General features: G+C 42.3%; 1 protein-coding gene across 4 annotated transcripts in view; it reads left to right on the forward strand.

Moving 5' to 3' along the window:
* The window catches only part of actr3b (actin related protein 3B), a 93,942-nt gene that overhangs the window by 51,654 nt on the left and 24,693 nt on the right, over positions 1-17,595 (forward strand). The gene's annotated exons all lie outside the window — the stretch shown is intronic.

A 17,595-nucleotide genomic window follows, 5' to 3' on the forward strand; every position in this document is an offset into this window, starting at 1 on the left:
ATACCCTTTGATCCCTTTTGCCCCGTTTTATACCTAACTCCTTCTTGAAAACATACAATGTTTTGGTCTCAACTACTTTCTGTGGTTTCCACAGGCTCACCACTTTCTGGGTGAAGAAATTTCTCCTCATCTCAGTCCTAAATGGTCTACCCCATATCCTCAGACTGTGACCCCTGGTCCTGGACTCCCCCACCATCGGGAAGATCCTTCCTGTATCTATCCTGTCTAGTCCTGTTAGAATTTTATAGGTTTCTATGAGATCCCCCCTCATTCTTCTGAACTCCAGCAAATATAATCCTAATCGACTCAATCTCTCCTCATATGTCAGTCCCGCCATCCCAGGAATCAGTCGGGTAAACCTTTACTGCACTCCCTCTATAGCAAGTACATCCTTCCTCAGATAAGGAGACCAAAACTGCACACAATATTCCAGTTGTGGCCTCACCAAGACCCTGTACAATTGCAGCAAGGAATCCCGGTTCCTGTACTCGAATCCTCTGGCAATGAAGGCCAACATACCATTTGCCTTCTTTACTGCCTGTGTACCTTCAGCGACCGGTGTACAAGGACACCCAGGTCTCGTTGCACTTTCCCCTCTCTCAATTTATAGCCATTCAGATAATAACCTGTCTTCCTGTTTTTGCTACCAAAATGGATAACCTCACACTTATCCACATTATACTGCATCTGCCATACAGTTGCCTACTCACTCATCTTGTCCAAATCTAGCCGTCATGTTTAGATGAAACATTCTCTGTGTTGATTGCAAAAGATCTTATGCGAATTGGGGAGGTGATGGTGTAGTGGTAATATCACTGGACAAGTAATCCAGAGGCCCAGGCTAATGCTCTGGGGAGATGGGTTCGAATCCAACCACGGCCGCTGGTGGGATTTAAATTCAATTAATAAATCTGCTGACCAGAAAAAACCCATCTGATTCACTAATGCCCATTTAGAGAAGGAAATCTGCCATTTCTACCCAGTCGGGCTGACATTTGACTCCAGACCCACAGCAATCTGTTTGGCTCTTAAATGTCCTCTGAAATGGCTTAGCGAACCACTCAGTTGTGTCAAACCACTACAAAAAGGAATGAACAGGTAATTAGGAAAGCTAATGGAATGTTATCATTTATACTTGGAGGGGAACTTCCAGGTGGTGGTGTTCCCATCTATCTGCTGCCCTTGTCCTTCGAGGTGGTAATGGTCGTGGGTTTGGAAGGTGCTGTCTAAGGAGCCTTGGTGAATTCCTGCAGTGCATCTTGTAGATGGTACACACTGCTGCTACTGTGCGTTGGTGGTGGAGAGAGTGAATGTTTGTGTTTGTGGTGCCAATCAAGCAGCCTGCTTTGTCCTGGATGGTGTCAAGCTTCTTGAGGTTCCCTTCCAAGTAACTGACTTGGAAATATATCGCCATTCCTTCACTGTTGCTGGGTCAAAATCCTGGAACTCCCTTCCTAACAGCACTGTGGGTGTACCTGCACCACATGGACTGCAGCGATTCAAGAAGACTGCTCACCACCACCTACTCAAGGGCAACTAGGGATGGGCAATAAATGCGCGCCCAGCCAGCGAAGCCCGCATCCTGTGAATGAATAAAACATGAAAAAGAAATTATTCAGTTGTACAAGGCATTGGTGAGATCACATCTGAAGTATTGTGCACTGGTCTCCTTATTTAAAAAAATGTAAATGCATTAAAAACTGTCCAGAGAAGTTTTACTGGACCAATACCAGGAATGGGCAGGTTGTCTTATGAGGAAAGGCTGGACAGGTTAGGCTTGTATCTATTGGAATTTAGAGGAGTAAGATGTGACTTAATTGAAACCTTTAAGATCCTTAGGGACCTTGACGGTGGATGTGGAGAGGATGTTTCCTCTTGTGGGAGAATATGGAATTAGGGGTCACTGTTTAAAAATAAGGAGTCACTCATTTAAGACAGAGATGAGGAGAAATTTTTTCTCAGAGTGTTGTGAGTCTTTGGAACTCTCTTCCTCAAGGTGGTGGAAGCAGAGTCTTTGAAAATTTTTAAGGCAGAGCTAGATAGATTCTTGATTAACAAGGGGGTGAATGGTTATCAGGGGTAGGCAGGAATGCAGGGTTGAGGTTACTTTCAGATCAGCCGTGAGCTTATTGAACAGCAGAGCAAGCTTGAGGGGCTGATTGGTCTACTCCTACTCCTAATTCTGTTGTTCGTATTTAAACCAGACGGACCACCTGGCACTGACGTAGGCACGGACATGACAACAGCAGACCCAGCTGTGTTGACCCTGCAGAGTCCTCCTTACTAACATCTGAGGGCTTGTACCAGAATTTGGAGAGCTGTCCCACAGACTAGTTGAGCAACAGCTGGACATAGTCACACTCATGGAATCATACCTTACAGATCATGTCCCAGACATCACTATCACCATCCCTGAGTAGGCCCTGTCCCACCAACAGGATAGACCCACCAAAGCTTGCAGCACATTGGTATACAGTCAGGAGGGAGTTGCCCTGGTAGCTCTGAACATTGACTCTGGACCCCATGAAGCCTCATAACATTAGGTCAAACATGGGCAAGGAAACCTCCTGCTGATTACCAAGTAACGCACAACCCCCCTCTCAGCTGATGAATAAGTGCTCCTCCATGTTGGACACCACTTGGAGGAAGCACTGAGGGTGGCTAGGGCACAGAATGTACTGTGGGTGGGGGACTTTAATGCCCATCACTAAGAATAGCTCGGTAGTACCACTACTGAGTCTGAAAGGACCTAGCTGCTAAACTGGGTCAGTTGCAAGTGGTGAGGGAACCAACCAGAAGGAAAAGGCTACTTGATCTCGTCCTCACCAACCTACCTGTCGCAGATGCATCTGCCCATGAAATTATTGGTAGGAGTGACCACTTCATAGTCCTTATAGAGATGAAGACCTGTCTTCATATTGAAGATACCCTCCATTGTGTTGTGTGGCACTACCACTGTGCTAAATGGGATAGATTTCGAACTAATCTAGCAACTTGAGACTGGGCATCCATGAGGCACTGTGGGCTATCACATGGTAAGTTCTGATAAGTGCATTTCAGGTTTTAACTATAAATTAAGAATCAAGGTTTGACATAATATTAACCTTCAAGTAAGTTAGGTTAGCTTGTTAAACAGAGAACTGACTGGAATGGCAGTTATTTGTCAATTACCTGAAAGCAGTTGTTTCAAGTGGTGTTAGTTACTATAGCAGGAAGCTAAACTCGCTAGTGACTCATCAGAGGGTGTATAAAAGAGACAGGCTTTTCAAACTGCACAATCAGTAAAGGGGTACACGAGGGACAGATGACTATACTGGAGTGAGATGGAGACTGAGTGAGTAGCAAATTAGGTTCATGTGGGAATTAAAAACAAAAAACTGCGGATGCTGGAAATCCAAAACAAAAACAGAATTACCTGGAAAAACTCAGCAGGTCTGGCAGCATCGGCGGAGAAGAAAAGAGTTGAAGTTTCAAGTCCTCATGACCCTTCGACAGAACTAAGAATTTGGTGCACGGGGAAAAGAGTTATGGCATACATAGGAATTACCCATGATTATTGCCGATTATTGTAAATGTGTAATATCTACAAGATACGCTGCAGAAACTCACCAAGGCTCCTTAGACAGCACCTTCCAAACCCACGACCACTACAATCTAAAAGGACAAGGGCAGCAGATGCATGGGAACACCACCACCACCTGGAAGTTCCCCTCCAAACCACTCACCATCCTGACTTGGAAATATATCACCGTTCCTTCACTGTCACTGGGTCAAAAGCCTGGAACTCCCTCTCTAACAGCACTGTGGGTGTACCTCCACCAGATGGACTGCAGCGGTTCAAAGGATGGGCAATAAATGCTGGCCTAGCCAGTGAAGCTCACATCCCTTGAATGAATAAAAAAAATACAAGAAGAAATATTAGGTTCTATGATAAAGGGACAGCAATAATCTACATATAAACTGGAAAAATCAAATAGGCAGTAGTAGCTTGGATTAAGAGTTTATAGATTGCTTTCAAGAGAGCTTTTTTTTAGAGCAGCACGTTCTGGAACCAACCAGAGAGCAGGTTAAATTAGACTTTGTATTGTGTAATGTGACAGGATTAATTAATGACCTCAGATTGAAGGCACCGCTAGGTAGCAGCGAACACAATATGATTTAATTTTACATCCAGTTTGAAAGGGAGAAGAGTGGGCCTAAGACTAATATTTTACACTTAAATAAGGGAACTATTTGGGCGTGAAAGCTGAGTGAGCTGAAGTGAACTGGGATACTAGGCTAGGAGATAGATCAATAGAGAATTGGCAGAAGACATTTAAGGGGATATTTCAGAATGCTCATAAATATATTCCTACAATAAAGAAAAATTCTAAAGGGAGGACCCACCATCCCTGGTTAATTAAAGAAGCTAAGGAAAGCCTCAAACTTTAGGAAAAAGCATATAGCTGGACAAAGATGAGTGGCAGGTCAGATGATTGGTCAGAATATAAAGAACTGCAGAGAATGACTAAAAGATTGATTGGCAGAAAGAAATTAAAGTATGAGAGGAAGCTAGCTTGAAATGTAAAAATGGATAACAAGGTTATTTAAAAAGGAAAAGAGTAAGTAATGTGAGTGTTGGCCCTCTAGAGAGCAACAGTGTAGATAATAGTAGATAATAAGGAAATGGCAAATGAACAAATAGTTTGCTTCTGTCTTCACTATAGAGGAAACAAAAAACATTCCAGTAATAGCTGTAAATCAAAAGGTGGAAGAGAGAGGGGAACTTGGTGAAATTACAATCACAAGAAAAGCGGTACTGAGCAAACTGATGGAGCTGTGGGCTGACAAGCCTCCGGTCCTGATGGACTTCATTCTAGAGCCTTAAAAGAGGTGACTAATGAGGTAGTAGATGCATTGGTGTTTATTTTCCAAAATTTGCTAGATTCTAGAAAGGTTCCATCAGACTGCAAAGTAGCAAATATAGGCCCTTTCTTCAGGAAGGGAGGGAGGTAGAAAACAGGAAACTATAGTCTGTCGTGGGAAAGGTGTTAGGATCACTGAGGAGCTTATAACTTAAAGAAACTCCAGGTAATCAGGAGGAGTCAGCATGGTTTTGTAAAAGGGAAATCTTGTTTAACCAATTTATTGGAATTCTTTGAAGGAGTAACATGCGCTGTGGGTAAAGGGAAGCCTGGAGATGTGCTGTACTTCAATTTCCAGAAGGCACTTAATAAGGTGCCACATCAAAGATTATTGCGGAAAGTAAGAGCTCATGGTGTAGTGGGTAACATATTAGCATGGATAGAAGATAGGCTGGCTGACAGAAAACAAGAGTATGCATAAATGGCTCTTTGATTGGCAAGATGTAACTAGTGGAGTCCCACAGGGGTCTGTGCTGGGGCCTTAACTTCCTACAATTTACATCAATGACTTGGGGGATTGAAGGCATGATGGCTAAATTTGCAGATGACACAAAGATAGGTAAGAAAATATGTTGTGAAGAGGACATAAGGTGGTTTCAGATGGATATATCTAGGTTGAGTGTGTGGGCAAAAATCTGACAGATGGAGTATAATATAGGGAAATGTGAAGTTGCTCACTTTGGCAAGAAGCAGAATATTATTTAAACGGAAAACGGCTGCAAAATTCCGAGGTGCAGAGAGATCTAGGTGTTTTAGTGTATAAGTCACAAAAAGTTAATGTACAAGTACAGTAAGTAATTAAGAAGGCTAATGGAATGCTGAAGTTCTGATGAAGAGTCATACGAACTCGAAACATTAACTCTGTCTTCCTCTCCATAGATACTGTCAGACCTGCTGAGTTTTTTCAGCTATTTTTGTTTTTGTAATGGAATGCTATACTTTATTATAAGAAGAATTGAACGTAAAAATTAGGATGTTATGCTTCAGTTATAAAGGGCATTGATGAGACCACATCTCGAATACTGTGTGCAGTTTTGGTCTCCTTATTTAAAGAAGGATGTAAATTTGCTGGAGGCGGTTCAGAGGAGGTTTAATAGATTGATACCTGGAATGACCCGGTTGTGTTATGAGGAAAAGTTGGACAGACTGAGCTTGTTACCACTGGAGTTTAGAAGAGTGAGGGGTGATTTGATTGAAGTATATAAGATCTTGAACGGTATTGACAAGGTAGGCTTGGAAAGGATGTTTCCTCTTGTGGGTGAGTCCAGAACTAGGGGGACAGTTTTAAAATTGGGGTTGCCCTTTTTGCACAGAGGTGAGGAGAATTTTTTTCTCAGAGGGCTGTGTGACTTTGGAACTTCAAAGGCGGTGGAGGCGGGGTCATTGAATATTTGTGACAGATTTGTGTTAGGTAAGGGAATCAAAGGAATGGCCTACTTCTACTCCTATTGCGTATGCTGGTAGGCTGTTCCAGTACAGCTACAACATTGGCATTTACACAGCAATGTAGAAAATTGCCCAGGTATGTCCTGTCCACAAAAAGCAGGACAAATCCAACCCGGCTAATTGCCGTCCCATCAGTCTACACTCTTTCAGCAAATTGATGGAAAGTGTCATCAATAACCTGCTCACTGATGCTCAGTTTGGGTTCTTCCAGGGCCACTTAGCTCCTGACCTCGCTACAGCCATGGACAAAAGAGTTGAACTCCAGGGGTGAGGTGAGTCACTGCCCTTGACATTAAGGTGGCATGTCACCAAGTCTGGCATCAAGGATCCCTAGCAAAACTCGACTTGGTGGGATCGGGGCAAAACTATCCACTGGTTGGAGTCATACCTAACATAAGTAAGATAGTTGTGGTTGTTGGAGGTCAATCATCTTAGTGCCGGGCCGTCACTGCAGGAGTTCCTCAAGGTAGTGTCCTAATTCCAACTATCTTCAGCTGCTTCCCTCCATCATAAGGGCAGAAGTGGGGATGTTTGCAGATGATTGTGCAATGTTCAGCACCTTTCATGACTCCTCAGACACTGAAGCAGTCCATGTCCATTTGCAGCAAGACCTGGACAATATCCAGGCTTGGGCTGACAAGTGGCAAGTAACGTTCACACCACACAAGTGCCAGGCACTGACCATCTCCAACAAGAGAGAATCTAACCATCGTCCCTTGACATTCAATGGCATTGATGGTGATGGAGAGTGGAGGTAACGAAAGGGTTAGATAAATGCAAGTCTTTCTTTCCTCCTTTAATTTGACCTTCTGTCTCCAAGTTTTACTTGTGCAGTTTAATTTAAAGTAACAACAACATAAGAAATAGGAGCAGGAGAAGACCATAAACCCTGTCGAGCCTGCTGCAGCTTTCAGTACAATTGTGGCTGATCTTCGGCTTCAACTCCTCTTTCCCGTCTGCTCCCCATATCCTTGATTCCCTCAGAGCAAGTATCTGTCTACTTCATACAATCTTGTATGCCCCTGAGATTATCTCTCAGACAATTCCTTTCTGGGCTGTTGAGCCCAAATTTCTTCCGCCTTTTCTCTTGCATTCTTGTATTCTTAAGCACTGACTGTGGTAGCTGTCTGCACTGCTTGAATATGTCTTTCATTTCTTGACAATCAGAATTGGATATAATAGTCCAAATGTAGTCTGCCTATAGCACCATATGGTTTGATCACTATCTTACCTTTTTTCCCTGCTGTTCTGGCTATGTAGTTCCACATCCCATTGCCTTTGTTAATTGCTGCTCTGCTTTGGTTTGGCAAGTTTATCACTGAGTACACTAAGAAAGTCAGAACTTGCAATTCTAAAACACCTCAGGTTGTTCTAAAATATTTCCAAAGCTTTAATTTGAAGTGCAGTCACAGTTGTAATAAAGGAAACGTGGCAACCAATTTTCCCACAGCAAGGTCCCACAAACAGCAATGAGACAATAACAGGTTCTTTATTGTTTAGGGACAAATGTTGACCAAGACTCCGGTTTCTTTTAGCTTCATTCTTGGCTGTATTGACATAATTCATGGAATTGGTGCACTATCCACCTTGCTTCCTCTGTACACCACTTAACGTTTTACTGCATTAAATTTCCTCTGACATTGCTCTGCTTACTTGCATATCTTTCTTGTTGAACTCATTTTGCAGTTCCTGAGTTGCTGCTGCCAATTCCACTGCCCTTCCCAATTTGGTTTCATCTGCAGATTTGACCAGTTTTCATTGAGTTGCATAAATTGGAAAAAAGGGATGATTTCAGCACTGTGGTGCTCTGTCTCCGTCATGACTACTTTAATAAATACTCGGTTTTCGACGCTTCATGCAGTTTCTCACCCATTCTCGTGATATTTTCTTAAATCACTGCAGTGTCCCTGGAGCATACTTTGTCCCTAGAAACTAGAAAAACAAAATTGCAAGAGGAAGATACATGGTAAGGTGTTAAAGTGCATTTAAAACTTCAAGGTTTAGGGAAGTGTTATGTAAGTGGTAAGTGATTGAGAATGATGCGAGGAGGTGTGAGATAATTGCTAACGATGTGTAAATGGAATGTAAATGTATATAGGTCAGTGAAGATACAGGAGTTCATTCATAGGGCACTGTGCTGGAAAGATGTTTTTAAATTATTCGCTGATGAATAGGACTCTTTTGCTTACCTAAATTCATTTTTCATTTGAAAAAGCTCTTAGTTTAATTACAGGCACTAAAATGCTAAAAGGCATGAAATGTCCTTTTTTACCATTAGGAAATCTAGTTATGGGGCAGGGTAGAGCTTCAGTGGACCAAAACAAATCTAATGCAGCAAGGAAAGAGAACAGATCTGTGAAAGGCGAGAGAAATTGGGAGGGGTAGCAGGGGTCTTGTGGTGTCATTAGAAGTGGAGCAGATTGAGCAACGAGAGAGAGATCCTAGCAGATAACTTGAACAAACTGCATTGCATATCTAATACTGCAGTGCGTAAGGGTGAGAGATGTTGCCCTTTATCAGCCACCTTGAATCCTCCCTGCATGATGCTGTAAGTCAGACAAACCCGAATGTGTAAAGGGGAGAAACAGAGGAATGGATTTGTTATCAAAATTGTAGCCATGTGTCTCAGTGTGACATGATGAGGAGGATTTGGGAATCGAATGTGCCAACTTGGAATTAAAAATTTGCCAGCAATCACTAAGCTACCTTGACAAACCGAGGGAAATAACTGGGCGGTAACAATAAAGAGAACCTCCAGCCCAAGGGCCCCCAGCTGTGGACAGTACTTAGCTACAATCTCGGAGTTACCTAGCCTCCAATTTTGGGTGTGCTCCCCACGGCGCATGCTCCTTCCTTCTTCCCATCACCACTGCACCCCTTTCTCCCAATCCTTTGTTAACTTATCATGGTGCACACCCTAGCCCCCATCTTCCCCTCCCCAACTCAGTCCTATCTACCTCTGCACCAGGTGGCATCAAAAAACTATGTGGCTTCTGGGAGTGTGACCTAGACTGAAAGTAGTTTGAAAACTGACCTTCACAGCCTCTAGTTTCAACAGAATGAGAGAAGGTCAACTTCATACCTTCAACTGACATCTTTCACCCAACATAGATAAGGAAACATTCACATGATCCTGGCAGCTGCGTGATTAAATTTGTAGCCACAGAAGATATATTCCTGCACACTCTCATTTGGCGTGTTCAGTTTTCACTCCTTCTGGACAATGGTCCTTGAGGCCACTGAAGCAATGACCTGGTCTAGTTATGCCCAAGACACAAAAAGTTTTTTTTTTATTTGTTCATGGGATGTGGGTGTTGCTTGCCAGGCCAGCATTTATTGCTCATCCATGATTGTCCTTGAGACCTTGCTCTTGCAGACCTTGCTTTTGGTAGCAAAAAAATTAATGTGTCCCACAATAAACTTGGGAACACTGCTTGTTTTGGCAAATATTATACATGTGATGTGCAGGCGCTAATGGATCTGGGCAAATGACAGCATGTCTGGGCCCTTACAATGGACTAGTTTCCTACCCATCCCAAGTCTCCCCAGTCTTACTATCCCCACCACTACTAGCACACTGCTGAACTCCAGCAGGAACCAACTCTTGCCTCAGCCAAGTATGACACAATTGCACCCTTTTTTCTTCCCCCTCCTCTTTCTATCCGTCTTCCCCCCACAACTCCCAAGGGTATCTCTTGACCCTCGAGTAGGATTGACCCAGCCATGGAACTATATAACTAACTGAGTCACAATCAGTATACCGTTAAGCGTTATGAAACTTATAGCATGCACTATACACAAACATTATCTTGAAAGTATAAGAATTAGTACAAAATAAAGATTAAAAAAACAAACTGAAGAAAGTAAGAGTTAAAGAAAATATTGGGTTAAAGACATGAGGAGGCAGCGAGGTGGGATTTGCTCAAGAAAACTCTTATGTTAAAGGAATGGTGGGCAGATAGTTCTCCCTCTTTGGCTGCACATCCTTGGTGTAAATCACTTGACCTGCAGGGAAGCAGTGCTATTGTAAACCAACAAGAGTGTTGGCCCAGGTACTACTGTCTAGGTAAGGTCTTCTCTTCAAACACAAGAACTAAAACAAATATGGGAAGCTGATCCTGAACATTTGCACCCTTGATCAACATCATTTATTCGGTGAACAACTGTTGCTTTTTTCATTGAATGCATGATTTCATTTAGAGCTATCTTTATTCTGTTTCATAGAATCTTACAGCCCATCATGCCCGTGCTAGCTCTTTGAAAGAGCTAAGATAAAAGCAAAAAACTGCGGATGCTGGAAATCCAAAACAAAATCAAAAATACCTGGAAAAACTCAGCAGGTCTGGCAGCATCTGTGGAAAGGAGCGCAGTTAATATTTCGAGTCCCTTGAAACGTTAACTGTGCTCCTCTCCGCAGCTGCTGCCAGACCTGCTGAGTTTTTCGAGGTATTTTTGTTTTTGCTTTGAAAGAACTATTTGGCTTATCCCACTATCCTGCTCTTATCCCATAGCTCTGAACATGTTTGTTATCTTTAAGGAAGAAATTATAATAAATCATGCTTTATTGCAATTCTAACTCTGCATTCTAGATGGAACTCAAAGCCTGTTGCCCTAGTGGCTGTTAAACAAGCATAAAAGTAGAATGTGGCACTTGGAGGTTGTTCCTGACTTGGGAATAAGGTGGAAATGAGATGGGCCTTTGGAAACCAGCGTATAACTTGCTAGTTTTTATTGGGTTAGCTGAATGTAATACGTATCCGCATGCTTGAGTCTCCAAACCAAGCTACAGCTAGCTTCTGTTTGTTTGAATCAGAGTGCACATGCTCTTCCCATAGGAAGAGACCCCCTAATTGCCGAAGTCCAAGCCAAGTCTTTGGGACTGTAAAGTGTGCAGGAGTGCTGGAGTTTAACTACTACAAAGCACCAGCAAGTTTCCTGCTCCTTGTCCAACCAGAACCACTGTGTAACCATTAGATATTTGGGTTATGTAACCTGGAGCAAGGGGGAGAATGCTCGTGGCAGGCCTATCTCTCCAGTTGTAGTTTGTGAACCAAACTGGCTGTTCAATAATGTTCTGAAGAATTGAGGACCAGCCAATCAAGTTCTGGAAAATATCACAGCAAGTAACTTGGTTCAGAACTGCCGTAAGCAGGATGTCATCTTGTAGCTACTTACTCCCCAACTTGTTGGTAAATGAAATATAATTACATTGGGTAAAGGAGCTCTCAGATCTAAACAATGTGAGGCTGTTATTTAGTATTGGTATTGCTTGTTTGTAGAACAGTTACTTACTTGATGTGAGTGCTGTTATAATCCCACGTTGTATTTTTGTATAATTTTAAATTTTATGATAAAAGTATGGTGATGGATAATGTAAGTAGGCTTCAAATTCTGTGCGCTTGATTTAATATAATGTGAAACAATTTAGACAAGATAGAATTACTTGGTTGTAAAAATGACCGAATACTGAAATAAAAGAAGGAAATTGTAGCAAAGTGCAGTAGGTGACACAACATCCGAGAGAAAAGGTAATCTACGGTTCCATTTTTAGCCCCGATTATAGTGGAAAGCATATTTCTAAATTTCTGTTTTCAAACTAAAATCTGTGCTAGCTTCAGAGTAGGCAGATTGAAAGCTGATGAGGTTATGTTACCTTTTGTTACACACATCACAACAATTATAAAATGTCTTTGTTCCTTTCTGCAATTGTTTATTGTTCAAATGGCACTGACTTTTTGTTCCCTTTTAGTGCCCTCGACCTCTGCTTTTTTTAAAAAAACAAACTGGAGGTTGGTGTTCTATTAGTGCACTTTCTCCAAATCAATCCACATTTGCATTAAGTTAATACTGATTAGCAGTGAATTGTTCTGTGTTTGCACGTTGCTAATGGATACCTTTTAAAATTAATTAAGTAGTAGTTTGAAAGGAAAATTTTGATTCAGGAGCAAACAAGAATAGAGTGGCATGATTTGAATAATGTAAGCAGGCAGAGAGTTCAATTTAGCAATTGTTTCCGAACCTTAAAACTGGGAATCTTAGCTGTGCATTGTGCTGGTAAACTGTATGGCTTTTACTGGTTAATCCCCAGCAGTATCCCAGTGTACATTTGGGTGTTGCAATGTCCTTGCCAACTTCCAGTTGGTTCGGTGAAGAGGGGTGTGGGCGGTCTCTCGACTGGAGTTGTGGTAGGAATTTGGGCTAGGTGGGCTGCGGGGAAGGGTGAATGGGGGTAGTAAGGAGTGCCCTGTATAACACATGTAGAAATTCTATCCCTGTGCATTTCTCAGTCAGTTGGTTTAGCACATTTTCAGTGTGGCAACTGCTTTCTGTGTCTACCAGAATCCAATTTTAGGGATATGTAATGAAGTATTCTTGAGCATGCCATGTTTTTAAAATCTAATATGCAATTACAATAATATGTTAAATATAATTGTATTTTTATATGTTGCATTAGTGACTTTCTTTTATTCATTCATGGAATGCAGGCTTTGCTGGCGAGCCCAGCATTTATTACCCATCCCTAATTGCCCTTGAGAAGGTGGTAGTGAGCTGCCTTCTTGGACCGCTGCAGTCCCTGTGCTGCAGGTACACCCACAGTGCTGTTAGGGAGGGAGTTCCAGGATTTTAACCCAGCGACAGTGAAGTAATGGCAATATATTTCCAAGTCAGGATAGTGTGTGGCTTGGAGGGGAATTTGCAGTTGGTGGTGTTCCCATGTATCTGCTGCCCTTGTCCTTCTAGATAGTGATGGTCGTGGGTTTAGAAGGTGCTGCCAATGAGCCTTGATGAGTTCCTGCAGTACACCTTGTAGATGGTGCACACTTCTTCCACTGTTTGTTGGTGGTGGAGGGAGTGAATGTTTGTGAATGGGGTGCCAATCAAGCGAGCTGCTTTGTCCTGAAAGGTGTCAAGCTTCATAAGTATTGTTGAAGTTGCACTCATCCAGGCAAGTGGGGAGTATTCCACCGCACTCCTGACTTATGCCTTGTGGACAGGCTTTGGGGAGTCAGGAGGTGAGTCACTCACCACAGGATTCCTAGCCTTTGAACTTTTCTTGTAGGTACAGCATTTATATGGCTAGTCCAGTTCAGTTTCTGGTCAGTGGTAACCCCCAGGATGTTGATAGAGGGGGATTCAGTGATGGTAATGCCATTGAATGTCAAGAATCGATGGTTAGATTCTCTCTTGTTGGAGATGATCATTGCCTGGCGTTTGTGTGGTGCGAATGTTACTTGCCACCTGTCAGCCCAAGCCTGGATATTGTCCAGGTGTTGCTGCATTTGGACATGGACTGTTTCAGTATCTGAGGAGTCCCAAGTGGCGTTGAACATTGTGCAATCATTAGCGAGCATCCCCTCTTCTGACCTCATAGTGGAAGGAAGATCATTGATGAAGCAGCTGAAGATGGTTGGACCGAGGACTCTACCCTGAGGAACTCCTGCAGTGATGTCCTGGAACTAAGATGATTGACCTCCAACAACCACAACCATCTTCCTTTGTGCTAGGTATGACTCCAACCAGCAGAGAGTTTCCCCCCTGATTCCCATTGACTCCAGTTTTGCTAGGGCTCCTTGATGCCACACTCAGTCAAATGCTGCCTTGATATCGAGGGCAGTCACTCTCACCTCACTTCTGGAGTTCAGCTCTTTTGTCCATGTTTGAACCAAGGCTGTAATGAGGTCAGGAGCTGAGTGGCCCTGGTGGAACCCAAACTGAGCATCAGTGAGCAGGTTATTGCTAAGCAAGTGCCACTTGACAGCACTGTTGATGACCCCTTTCATCACTTTACTGATGATCAAGAGCAGACTGATGGGGCTGCAATTCGGGTTGAATTTATCTTGCTTTTTGTGTGCAGGACATACCTGGGCAATTTTCCATATGGCCAGGTAGCTGCCAGTGTTGTAGCTGTACTGGAACAGCTTGCTAGGGGTGCGGCAAGTTCTGGAGCATAAGTCTTCAGTACAATTGCTGGAATATTGTCAGGGCCCATAGCCTTTGCAGTATCCAGTGCCTTCAGCCATTTGTTGATATCCTGTGGAGTGAACTGAATTGGCTGAAGACTGGCATCTGTGATGCTGGGGACCTTCGGAGGAAAGGGAGATGGATTATCCATTCTGCACTTCTGGCTGAAGATTATTGCAAATGCTTCAGCCTTACCTTTTGCACTGATGTGCTGGGCTCCTCCATCATGAGGATGGGGATATTTGTGGAGCCTCTTCCTCCAGTGAGTTGTTTAATTGTCCACCACCATTCACGACTGGATGTGGCAGGATTGCAGAATCTACACTTCAAAAGTACTTCATTGGCTGTAAAGTGCTTGAGGTGTCTGGTGATCATGATAAGTGCTATATAAAAGCATGTCATTCTTCCTAATAAACAGTCATTATAGTAAAATAACAAAATTGAAGTCCCCATTTAATAATATTTATACGTCACCAAAAGATTTTACATTGACATCTGATTACACCCTGCTACTTTAATCAAATAAAATTAATTCAGAAAGGAATAAAATACACCCTGTTTGCAGCGCTAAGCAGTTAGCCAATAGAGTAGACAGAGGAATAACGAAGGATGTGAAGGCATGAGAGAAGGTGCAGAAAAGATTCACGAGAATGGTTCCAGGGATGAGGTACTTCAGTTATGTAGATAGATTGGAATAGCTGAGATTGGTCTTGGAGCAGAGAAGGTTGAGATTTAATAGAGGTATTCAAAATCATGAGTGGACTGGACAGAGTTGATAGGGAGAAACTGTTCGTATTGACAGAGGGATCGAGAACCAGAGGGCACAGATTAAATGTAATTGGCAAAAGAAGCAATGGCAACATGAGGAAAAATTCTTCACACAGTGAAGTCATACGGACTCAAAGTGTTGACTCCGTCTTTCTCTCCACAGATGCTGCCAGACCTGCTGAGTTTTTCCAGCAATTTTTGTTTTTGTTTTTTCAGTGAATGGTTAGGATCTGGAATGCACTGCCTGAGGGTGTGGTGGAGGCAGATTCAACCAGTGCATTCAACAGGGAATTGGATCATTATCTGAAAAGGAAAAATTTGCGGGTCCACGTGGAAAAGGTTGGGGAGTCACACTAGATGAATTAGTACTTCACTTTATTTAGAACTGCTGAATTGCTTTGAGTTTTCCATTTACCAAACACCACAGGCTGCTTTGCAAGTGGAATTTTCCAGCTATTCCATTAGCAGTTTGTTGAACTACCTCTGGAAATCCATCTTGTTCATTTTGACAGCAAAGCATAAGAATTGGTGGAAAAATTTTTAACCAAGTACTTTTTGGAGCTACCTTTTTGTATTCTGAGCAATTTGGCAAAATCCAAAAGATGTTAATGACGTTGGTACCCATCTGCATTTGTAGGACAGTATAATATGAAGGGCATTCCATTCATTTGGTCTGTCACCGATCGTGTAGTATGTAGTAAGTTTACACGCAAGAATTGCCTTCCTGAAAAGGCTGTGGTACTGGACAAAATTTCATTTGTCAAGCCTCCACGATTATCCTGCAGTGTCCAAGAGTTAAAAAAACATATAACTTCCAGAGCCCTGCAGAATCCTGCCAACCCAAGAGAAAACTCATATAGTCATTAAAAGAGAAGTTACTTTTTAATTAAAAAATGAAAGTAGTCGAAGAAAATTAAATAAAGTATTGAACATATAGGGAGCCATTGAGTAGAGTGGGGGACGGGGGTGGGGGGTGTGGGGGTGGGGTGGGGTGGGGGGGGTGGGGTGTGGTGGTGTGGTGGTTGAGGGGAAGGCAGTTTGACTAGATTAACCAAATCCAGTAATGAAGAATCTGTTTATTTCTCAGTTGGCGTGGGACGGCTGAGAGGATGCCTGGGTGGTTGGAGATCCCATGACAAAACCTCCAACCGGAGTTGTCAACTTTAGGACAATTGGAGCTTTCAATGCTGAGATCAATAGATTTTTTTATTAGTTAAAGGGACTAATGGATCTGGAGCTAAATGGGTAAATTGAATTGAGCAAACTGGATGGGTTGAATAGCCTACGCGTGCTCCTATATTGCTGACCCTCAGGATGTTGATGGTTAGGGAACTGTGTAATGGAATAATTGCAACAAATAATTTGGAGCAGATTCTGGCAAAATTGCAGAGAACCTTCAGAATATTCTAGATGGAGAAGTAATTTGCAACATACAGAAAAACTCAATTGCATGGGTTTGCAGCAGGGGGTGCTGCTCTTCTCTTATTGAAATAGTGACGCATTGTTTGTTTTAACCAATGTTATTATGTACCTTTTGGTATATTGATTTATTGTGTAAAGTGTTTTGCACTCCGATTTAATATATACCTAAGGCTCTAAATGAAACTTTTATCCATCAGGGATGCACTATTTCTAATGAACGTTATTAAAAACGTGACTGGTCTTTGTGTCTCATGAAATGGTTTAGTATTGGTACTCAGATTTTGCAGCATGTCTTTTTTCTCTCAGTTGATTTAAGTTGGGTTGCCCCACAAGGGAGGTTTTATATAATGGAAAATAAAATGCTGGAATCCAATAGGACTCTGATTTCTCCCCTTGCCCCCAAATCTGTATAGATCTAGATTAAACAAATGTAGTAACCTTGTATTTGAATCATGTGACAGTGGCTAATAAACATCATTATAAATAACCAGAAGTACTGTGATGCTGCTGTTGATTTTCTGTCTAATTTGAGGTCCTGCCAATCTGGGAGATGATCTTTCTTATCCCTAGCTTCCAATCTTCTGCTTCAATCTCGCCACTAATTAATCAATCTCTCTCACCCTTCCTCCTCACCCACTTGTAACCATTTCCATTTGATCTATTTTAATGTAATAATTTCGCTCCTGACTTTCTCATGAATTCCAAATATACCTACATGTTTTAAGATTTGTTTGGACAAATGAGCTTTTCTGCCATCCGCAGAATTTAAGCCGCTGGTGTCATGTGTACAAATAAAATAAATTACGAAATATTTTGATTATTAAAAGGACCTAGACAAGATCTTGTCAAATAGGAGTCCGGCTTATTAGAAATGCTTCAAGGGAATACTGTGGATAGCTGGGCTAGAAATTGTTTGCAATGTTGCTGACTCATTACTTTGTCTTGTACTCTAATTCAATCTTTCCCAAAACCCTTGAAGCGAGCAATCTTATGCTGTATTTCCCTCAGTCCTTCTTCCTCTCGCAAGCATCAGCTTTAGAAGCCAGGCATGGCATCACTTTTTATTTTTTTTAAACCTTGATGCTGTGTTTTT

Source organism: Carcharodon carcharias, chromosome 3 (genome assembly GCF_017639515.1).
Source record: "Carcharodon carcharias isolate sCarCar2 chromosome 3, sCarCar2.pri, whole genome shotgun sequence".
NCBI classification, from domain to species: Eukaryota; Metazoa; Chordata; class Chondrichthyes; order Lamniformes; family Lamnidae; genus Carcharodon; species Carcharodon carcharias.